Genomic DNA, 10,423 nt, shown 5'->3' with positions numbered 1-10,423 from the left:
CACCCACCCAACATTGCCCTTTGTCTTCAGACTGGCTGCCTCTGCCTCCTGGCCTGCAAACCTCCACAGCCTAGCACATGGACCAGACCAGAGGGAGGGGCACAGCCCTAGAACCCATTGGAGGTCTGAGAATGGCTTCTCTGAGTGGGAAGACCTTTCATCCAGACTCCTTCAGACCCCAGCCCTAGTCCAGTAGATGCTGGGCTAGCTTCAGAGAAAGGAGCAGTGAGAGAACCATCAACCTTTCTGCACTTCATTTTTATCCTTCTCCCCAAGTGTCCCCCAGCCTCCCATCTGCTGTCCCGCCCTTTCCAGGAGAAAGAGGGGTGAGAAGCAGGGCACTGATGGGAATTAACTGCAGCCTGGACAGTGTGAAACTGGCCTGCTGACTTGGAGAGTTTCCCGTATGGGGAGAGTCTCCTCTAACAAACTCTCCAAGGGCAATCCACCGATCTTTTTACTCTCCCACCAGCACAGAGCTTCTGCACAGGCAGAGGCAAAGGCAAACATATACACACAGCTGAGCCCAGCACAGCACTGGGCCCACCCCACTCTCCCTAGTGCACTTGCAAGCAGGCAGCCTCATAGTCCCCACATGGCCCAGCAGAGTGGAGATACAATCACAAGCCTCCATCCCCCGCTGGATATCTGACACCTGACAATTTCCCAGCCACACATACTTGTTTCACCCATGTACAAGTTCCCCCAAATTACCACCACTCCAGCTGTCTGCAGTCTCCTGTGGGCTTCCCCTGGGCATGAAGTCACCCACTGTACCCCCTTTATGCAGCCCTTCCTGTGACCTCTGGGCTCTAGGGTGCTGGATTTGAGCTCTACCACTCCAAACTAACCTGATTCCCAACCTAATAGAGAAGAGAGCCCAGAACACTCCAAAAGGAGTGAGGGGACAAAGATATGCAATATTCTCTCTCCATGTGCTTTAAACTTGACTTCTGTGAGCTTCTCTGTCAATCTGTGTCTTGTTCTCTGTGTCTGTTGCTGGTACCTAGGGTAGTCCCCGTGGATAGTTGCCCTTCCCCTAGCTGCCTCCCCAGCTCTCTGTAGTGTACTCTCCTATTCAAACATCTGTCTTTAGCACGTTTTCCCTTTATATAGTCCTTGTACAGAGTTGCTTCATCATATTAATATTGATAATAATAATAATTAAAACATGAATTATGATTATGTGATTTTTTGAAAACAAAAGTTCTACCCCAAAATAATGGGAGTCCCAGCCTCCTAGCTGTTCTCCACTCTGTTTTCTCCAGCTCAGGTGAATAATAAAAATAATAAATGTATAATAATAATACAGGAAGAGTGGTTGCAGGGGCAACAAAAAATGTATAAGCAACCAAGATCGGTTGATGAGCTACCATCTCCAGTCCCAAGCAATTATAGCAGAGAGAAAATTGGGCGGTAGTAGACTTGGGGGAGGAGAGGGAGCTTTGAGGAGTCATGGGGCCATAAAAATAATGTGGACAGCCTAAAGGAAGTTGAAACCAGCTTCAGAAAAGGAGGTCTGTGCTGCAGGAACTTGACAAATAGAAGCTGGGATGGGGCACTGGTGATCTGAGCTGGATACTGGGGCAGTGAGAGTAACCCGTAATCCAGGGGCTGAGATGGAGTGGGGTTGGTGGGCCTAGAGCTTCAACCCTGTGATCTTAATCCTGTGGCTTCACTCTGAGATGACACTGTGTATTGCAAGATGTTGAGAGGGGGCTAAAGACCCCTTGGAACTGGCAAAATAGGCTCCACCTTTTGAAGCCAGCGACTCTCTCCAGGCCATGCCAGAGGTAAGCCCAGGCCCAGGCCAGTAGTAGAGTCCAGATGTGCCCATGAACCCTCTGCACCTCCACCTACCCCTGCCTTCGGTAAGAAATGCCCTCTCTCTTTCTCACCCTTTTGCCTCTTCCCTCCCCTCGCCCCAGTTACCTTTTCTAACGGTATGGCTCCTATCAAAGGAGTCTTCTCTAAATGACTCGTTCACCCTCCTGAGCCTGTACCGGAATCCTAGGGACCCCCACCAAGTCCAGCCTCTGAGCCACACCTTCTGCCCTGAAATCTCTCTTTCTCTCTTTCTTTCCCTTTCTTTATTCCTATAATTAGAGAAACTAGTGAATGTAGATCAAATACCATTCTCTTTTTTACCCCTAATCCCCAGTTGTTTTGAGAAGCTGAGGGGTATGGACAGGAAGGAAACCCAAAGCCTTAGGGTGCTCATAAAAATGCCCCACAGAGTGCAGCATCCACCGAAGACGGGTAGCTTGGGCAGTCATGAGCTGGGGGAGGGGCCTGGTGATTGAGCCTGGGTCTGGATAGAGGAGGGTAGGAGGAGTCTGAATCCCAGGAAATCCAGGCAAAAGAATATCTGACTCTTATGATGTGTCTACACAGGAAGGATCAACAATAGGGACATCTCTGGCAAAAGAAAAAGAGGGATTTAGGAAGGCAGCAAATAACTGGCCTTTAATTTATTCCCAGAGACACTCCCAATTTGAGAGAGAAGGCACCTAGTTGGGTGGTATCTCTGCAGGTCCAGAGACTCAACGCAAACACTGGGGATGTTGCCAGAGAAGGATGTTGCCTCCTCCTTATGACTGAAAAACAAATCGTTGGGTCTCCCGGCCAAAGAGGAGGTCATGGTTGGAACCGCGATCCCAACACTTAGGGCGCAGCTGAGCTCTCCATCTGGGTGAGGATTTCCTCTATGTTACAACTGTTTGTCCAGTTTAAGCCCCTAAACTACAATTTACTCCACTAACTTTAAGACAAAGCACTCCGTGTCTCTCGCCAGGTTTTGAGGAGCAAGAAAAGGGAAGAAATATCCAGATAATTTAGGTAGACAATAATTCTGCTGTTGCGCGTGTATAAACTTATATTGCCCGAGTGAGTTCTGTATTTGGACCTGGTTATTGTCGCAGTTATTCTGCTCCACTCTGACGTGCACAGACGAAACTGAGTATTTAAGGCCACTAAGCCGCTATCGAGCCGGCAGCAGATGGGTCTGGCAGTCTGGGTTCTGTGGCTGCTAATGTAGCCGGAAATCCAGCGCGATCGATGGCTGAGACCTAGAGCTGAGCAGGGACCTCTGGCTCCGGTCTGCGAACAAGGCAAACTCCGGGGACTTTTGGTTCCGGCCAGACCAGAGCCCCTGCCCACCCTCCCTGCTATATCCAGGAAAGCAGGAGCGGTTTTTCGGCCCCAGGCCACGCGAGAAACGAACTCTGGAGCCGCCAGTCCTCCCTGCACTGCACCTGGAGGCGCGGAAGGTTCCGGTGTAATTCAGCAGGAGGTGGAAGACAGGCCCCTATGCCCAGCCTTTGGTCCGAATGGCCGCCCTTCTGCGTGTGCCTCGGTCGAGAAGGCGCTGCCGGTTTTCCGCGGAGAGGCCGCGGCCCGCGCCAGCTGCTGCTGGACTCCCCAGCTTCGCCCTCTGCTCGGCGCTGCAGCCCTGCGCGGTGCTCGCGGTTGCCACTCTAGCCGAGGCCCCGAAACAAAGACGCGCTGGCCACTGGTGGACGACGCGGGCGCCTGGGCCACTCCCTGACTCGCGCCTGGAGTGCTCAGCATCCCGGGCCTGTGGAGAAGGCTGTGAGACCTTGGTGCAATTCCCCGACCGTCGTGGTCCCGGCTGCGGTCCTCTCCAGGGTCCAGGGAGAGGAAACCCGGCGCGCCCACAGCCCCGGCGGACCCGAGCAGCTCCCGCGCCCGACAGCGCCGGCAGCTCTGGTCTCCTCTGGAGGGCTGCTGTGCCCCCGCGAAGGACGAGATGACCCCTGCTGGCCAGAGCTGTGGAGACTGCCTCGCCGAGACCCGGACCTGTCCAGTCGCTCGTCCCTGAGCACCCTAGGCCAGGGGGGACGCCCTGTGAGTGTGAGAGACCTCCAATAGCGGCGGGAGTCTGAGGCGCTGGCCGGGCTGTGGGAACTAGACCTTTATCCTAAGCTCCTTCCTTTTGCCGGGACTCTGTGTCCCCACAACGGCTGCCCGCCCTCCTGCCCGGCTTCTCATCGCTAGAGGCTCTGCCCTGGAGGCTCCTGAGACCTGGGCCGCCCTCTGGAGCCTGGCATAGGAGCCAAGAAACTGGGCCTAGACGAGACCAAACATAGCTGGACCTTTAGCCAATCTAAACCAGCCCGTTGCCAGCAGGTGATTTCTCTTCTTCCAGCCAGAGCCGCTTAGGAGGCAAGTCTTCACTTTGTCAGTTTACCTGGCCCAGAGTGGAGAACTTCCTTCAAAGACAGGTCTGTGAGGATTGAACCCACCAACAGCCCTTGCTTGGGAAGCTCTCTGCAAAAGATGCATTGTCCACATGCAGAGCATGGAAAAGATGTTCCATAAAGCACACACCTGGTCATAGTGCTGCCAATAAATTGAAACACAGTCTAAAATGCACAGATATCTCTATTATGGGTATGTTGTTGGCACAGAAAAATAAAATATACACACAGAGGCACTTTTATCTACTGTATGTGAAAGTAACCTATGGGGGAAAGATTACATACAGCATGTATGTTCACCACATGTAAAACTTTATTTACACATATAACCACCACACACACACATCCTACACAAGGAATGTGCAGTCCTGAGTCTATTTAGCTACATGTGAGTATATACTCCATAAGGCATATAAAACCAGTGCATAGAAAATGCATCCAGATATGAATATATCTACATTTTAAAACTGCATGGAAAATACATTATTATATGTACACAAAGTGCATACCTACCCCATGTATGGAAAATATATTCTGTGAGTTGTGTTTATATACATACTGTGTGTGGACTAAATACATTGAAATTGCATTCTTCTGGGTTCATGAACTGTTCATAAGACATAATTCTCTAGCAATCTTAATAGCAGGAGGAAGTTCAGGCTTTGGGAACGGTAATCTCCATCTGCTGAGTCTTTTTTCTGTTCTTCTGTACTTCTATTATTTCTCTTTTAAATACCCTTTCTGTGTCTACATGCATTACTTATTTAAGTGTTCCCTTATGTCTATTCATCTGTTGCAACTTTTGTCCCAAGCTGGGGTCTATATTTAGAGTGCAAAGTCCCGTTTGCAGCAGGGTCCCACAGCATAATCACTCCTGTATGGAATAAGCATTATATAATTACGTTACCCACGTGTCTCAAGATGCATTCTTCTAGACCTAATATAAGCATATTATAGAGTTGCACTGTGCTGCCAGTTAGAAAAGCGGTGCCACTGTGGCTTGGAGAGGCGTGTAACAGGAAGGTGGATTCCTGGGTGGGTGCTGAGCCTTCAAGAGCTTCCGAAGGCTAGGGCTGGTTTCACTTTTAAAAATTTGTTTTTGAATCTTTAGGAAGCAGCATGAAGCAAAGGCTGGACCTCTGCTTCTATGTTCCTCTCAAATCCCAGAGCAGCTCAAGTCTCCTGCATCCAGCCGGGACAGAAAGGCTTCCGGCCTACACAACGCCTTCGCTTCCTTGGAATTATTAAACTGGGCTGGGTCTACACAAGTAGCATGGAAAGGCTTTCCTATAACCCAAGGTTTTTTCCAACAAAACACACTCCCAACCCCTTTGAGGAAGCATTTTCTGGCACTGAACGAACTCTGTTTGGGCCTCCTAAAATTAGTCCCATTTGGGTCTTTCCTTAGCAACTAAAAATCCAGAACCCTCTGACACATGCCTATGGAAAAATTCTTTGAGAGACAGTGCACTCACGCCCAACAGAGATATTGTTTATGAGTCCATGGATTCCGTGTAGACGCCGCCATATTTTACAGTCCAAAGGAATCAATTAATTAGCGCCTCCCAGTCCCCCCGCCGGCCGCTGCTCGGCTGAGCGGGCGCGGTTGAGATAGATGTGCGTGGCCAGCTCGCTGATCTTGTTAACAAGCCTCGTCATAAAGATGGAGATGATAAGAAAAGCAAGGAAGCCCGGGTGGCCGGGAGGGGGGAGTTGGTGGGCCCATCCCGGCACCGTGTGGGCAGCAGCTGACCGGAGCCGGATGCTGCCCGGGCACCCGCTCAGGTTTTTCCAGCGTTCTCTCCTTCTGGGCGTTCACGTGGCGAGCTAGGACCCGGATAATTCTCTCTGTACTCCTGTTCCCCAGATTTTCCCTTTTCCTCATAGAACACCAAATCAGATTTAAAAAGAATAAAAATACATAAACCTCTGTCTGTGAGTGCCTGAATTGCCCTCTGCCACGTTTGTTCCGGGAACTGCCGCCTTGCTCCCTTGCCTGTATTTCTCTGCGTGGTTCGCTTTCACCTTCGTCTGGTGCTCTCTTCCCTCCTCTGGCTCTCTCTCTAGCTTCGTGGTTGCTTTTTCTACCAGGTCGGTGCTGGCTCAGGCCCCAATGAGCTTGTAAAAAAAAAAAAAAAGTACAAATACCCCTGGTTATCTCTGGTCAGAGTGAACACCCCAGATAAGCCAGACCCAATGAAAATAAAATTAAAAAAAAAAAAACACCTTGGGTGTAATTGCTGGTTTGGGTTGCAGCACTTAATTCTGTTTATTCTCGCCAATGTGCATACTTAACGGAGAGATATTGATATTAAAGGGCAGGGGGGAATTAATTTTACTTTTATAGTCATCCATTAAGAGCAGAAGATGATCTGAGTCTCCTTTAAAGGGACTCAAAAAAGGGGGAAGGGAAAGAGAAAGAAAGGGAGGGGGAAGGGAGAAATATGACTGAAGGCGAACAAAGATCTTTGCCTGAAGAAACAATGTAACACTAGACAGAACTATAAAGTCTGGGAATGTAAGAAGGCAGGACTCTCTCAGCTTCCCCCATTTGGAATTCTGTCCCCTGCACTTCCTGCTGAAATTCTGACCCTGACTACACAGTGGTATTCCAGGAAGAATTCATGCAATTATTCGGATAATTGTAGGGGGGGAGAGAGAAAGCATTTCTCTTTTATTGTCTGACCCTCTCTGATGTCTGTGCAGAGGAGGAGGGGCCAGGGGTGTATGGGATGTAGAGGAAAAGGAGATGGTAGGGTCTCCTGATATCACCCTAAGCCCCACAAAATGGCTACTCCTAAATTAAGGAGACCCTAGGCAGGAGCTTATAGATTTTGGAACATACTCAAGAACGCACAAGAGATCGAGTTTGAATGCCCCTGATCTGGTTTTATTTTCCAGGATATTTGTTTGGCTTTACTTTGTCAGCATAGACCTGCCTCCTGTAGCACTGTAATCGTTACAAGTAAAGGGATAATAGATAATTATAGGGGTGTCAATAATATTATTTTATAGCCACACAAGATATGATTAGAGTTAATGTCGGAGGCTCTTTTGGAGCCTGGGAGGCAGCAAGAGACAAGATAGAGAGGCCCTTATAGTCTTTCTCTATCTTATTTTTACATATGTGTTAATCTCTATAAATCCCTAGTTCTCTACATCTTCTCAGATATCTTAAGGGAAAACTCTAAGATTTTAGGGGCTGAAAGCCAGAGAAGGGTGAATCACAATTGGGTACTTGAAGTCTGCTCCCTTCCATAGTTTCAGGAGCTGTGGGATCTGCTTTCCCCATGCCCCCACAGCCTGAGGCTTTGCTCTCAGTCCCAGGCCACTAGGATCACAGAGACTTTGCAGGTGGGGCCAATGTGAGGAAGACAGGGTCTTATCCAAACCAATTTCATTATCATGCCCAAGTGGGCACTGGTCCCAAAGTGAAGCCTCTTTTGATCCTAAATCAAAAGATTTTGGCCTTCCCCCTTACCCCCAGGAACAGCTGGGTGGGGCAAAAGTCAGGCTGGGGCTGTGAAGGTCAGTTCAGAGTAGGGATGCAGGAAGGACTGAAAATATTTTTGTTGTTGTTGTTTCCGGGATTTGAGACCAGAAGGGACCCAAAGGCTGGGAGAGAGAGAAAGAGATCAAGGAAGTGCCTGAGAACAAGGCAAGAGAGAACTCAGGGAAGCTATGAAACCAGCCGGCAAGGGTAAAAGAAATGAGTGAAAGAAAGGGGGCAGGAAGAACAGGAGGAGAAAAAGAAGAAAGGAAGGAAACGAAAAGGAAAAGACAGAAAAAAGAGGAAGAAAAAGACAGAAGGAGGGAAATGGAAATAAGAAAGACGAGAGAAAAAGATTGAAAGATAAAAAGAGGCGGGAGGGAGGCAGAAGCAAGGGTCGGCGATTGCTTTCCCTTGCCCGGCCGCCTGCAGCAGTCTGGGTGGGCGGGGGCGCCATGACAAAGTGAAGGTCAAGTTAGCATCGTACCTTATAAGGAAGGCGCCGGTCCTCCATTTCAGCCTTTTCTCTGCCAGAACGCGGCCGTGGCATTTCTGGTCTTGTAAACATCGGACTCTTTGGGACCTTAAAAAAAATAAAGACGCCCCTCCTTCCTTTACTGGGGGTGAGCCGGCCGGGGAAAGCGGCGGACAGGGAAATCAACTAATGAAGACTTTGGGAAACTTTTCTCTCTTTTCTCTCTCTGGCTCCGCTCCTCGCCAGCTGGGAACCCTTCCCTCCCTCCTTCCTCCTCCTCCCCTCCCCGCCTCTCTTTTCTCTGTATCTCCTGGTCTTCTGTATCTCTCGCCGCTGTCTGTAACTCTGGGCTCCCTCTCTCCACTCCCCACTCCCCTACTGCAGGCTTCTAAATCCGTTCCATTCTACTGCGAAGCGGAGCAGGACCTAAGAATTGGAGAGAAAATTAAACGTCATAAAGAAAAGTTCATTTACATCTTAAATGTCTGAATGTTACGGTTTCCTTCAGAAAACAAGGCGGTACACTCGGTAAGGAGGAGAAGTGAGGCAGCAGGGGTGGGGAGGGCTGGTGCCGTAGGAGACTTTGTTTTATTTATTCCTCAGATCCAGAGGCGGAAAGAAAGGGGGAGAAGCAGGAAAATGCGACAGAAGCGTTTTACCCGGGCAGCTAGCAAAGAAAGAGGCTGTAATCGGTGGGACTGGAAGCAAAGCGCGTAAGGACCCGGTGCGGGGGCAGCGATCCCCGAGCGCTGAGCGGACTGCGCGGAGGCCTGGGGTGCGGAGAAACAAATATATTGGATATTTGTTGGTCTAGGGGAGGGGTGACCCAAGAATGGAGGGAGACAGGGAGACCGGGAGCTTAAGGCGGCGCCGCAGCCGGCTGGCGATACCGAAAGAGCCCCGGATCCGCCGCGGCAGCCTTTGGCGGTGGGCAGTGGGCAGCCTTAGCTCGAAGACTCAGGGAGGAAGGATCCTGAACTGAGATTCTTGATCCTTTTCCTCCAGGGTAGCGCTGGGGATGAACAGAGAGAAAGAACGAAAGAAAATTAATTGGTGTGGGGATATCTGCGGAGGACTTACCTTTTTTCTGGACCTCACAGCTCGTTTTCGCCTCCTCTGGGCTCATTTTAAGGTCTAATCATTACTTTTTAAATTGAAATTCTAATGGCAAGGGAAGGGAAAGATGCACAGAAAACAATGATGGGGAATTCTGGGTCAATCTGATGCTCCAAAAGCCTCTAATTGTTGTCACCTCCACCCTCCTCAACTGGAAAAATGGCCTCTGGGATCTGCCCCCACCCCCCACTTTACCTTTCTGATTGAGAGCACCTCCCGGATATTAGGAACCTGAGGATCTAAGTCCCGGGTGGGAGCCGCCAAGAGCAGGGGTATTGGTTGGTGGAGCTCCAAGGCCTCAGTGCCTGGTGCTCTCTTACCCTGTGTTCTCATCATAAAAACAAAGGGGGAGGATTTGATTATTTCTGGTGATGTTAAATGATCCTGGCTTTCAAAGCAACTCTGACCCCAAGATCTAAGGTGATAAGTGTCTCTGCCATAGACGTTTAATCTGGGCAAAGTGTCACTTACGTTACAAAATGCTTGGGCTCAAGGGGCTGGAGGGGTAGCCAGGAAGACCCAAGGAGGCAACAGCAGGCTCTCTTTGGCAGTATCTAGAGTTCCGTGGATAGTATTTTAAACAGTTGAAATGGACTGGGGAAGCCCTTTCTTATGTCCCCTCCGTCTGGGAAGGGGAGCCCCAGTTAGTGAGGTGGTTTATGAGCTGGACACTTCCCCCTAGTGTGGGAAAGATAGAGATAGCCAGACCTCACCCTGCAAAAATGTGCTTCATGTCTGTGACATAAAATTGGCAGGCACTTTGGAGATTTAGGGACTTGCAGAGAGTGGGGCCGGGTCAGACAACCTGGTGAAGGCAGAGGCTGAGGTGTGATTCAGGGTGGGTGGGGGAATCTGAGGGAGTAAGCCTGGGAAGGTATCACCCAAAACCATTTCCTCAGAGAAGCCAAATATACACAATGCACTCTAATATTGAAAAACACCAGATGATCTGCTTGGAAGGGACATAAACAGGCCAAGCGGATGCAAGTTAATAAAACCCGAAAAAGCCCAGGCAGGAACACTTAAAATGCCCCAGAAACAAAGCATACCATGACAAATTCTCACCCAACACACAAGTACACGCACCGGAATGTTCCCAGACACAGAGAAAAAGAGACTTCC

The sequence above is a fragment of the Rhinopithecus bieti genome, unplaced genomic scaffold, assembly GCF_001698545.2.
Source record: "Rhinopithecus bieti isolate Rb0 unplaced genomic scaffold, ASM169854v2 scaffold_33474, whole genome shotgun sequence".
NCBI classification, from domain to species: domain Eukaryota; kingdom Metazoa; phylum Chordata; class Mammalia; order Primates; family Cercopithecidae; genus Rhinopithecus; species Rhinopithecus bieti.
The sequence above is the reverse complement of the archived record's forward strand: the minus strand, read 5'-3'. Positions refer to the sequence as shown.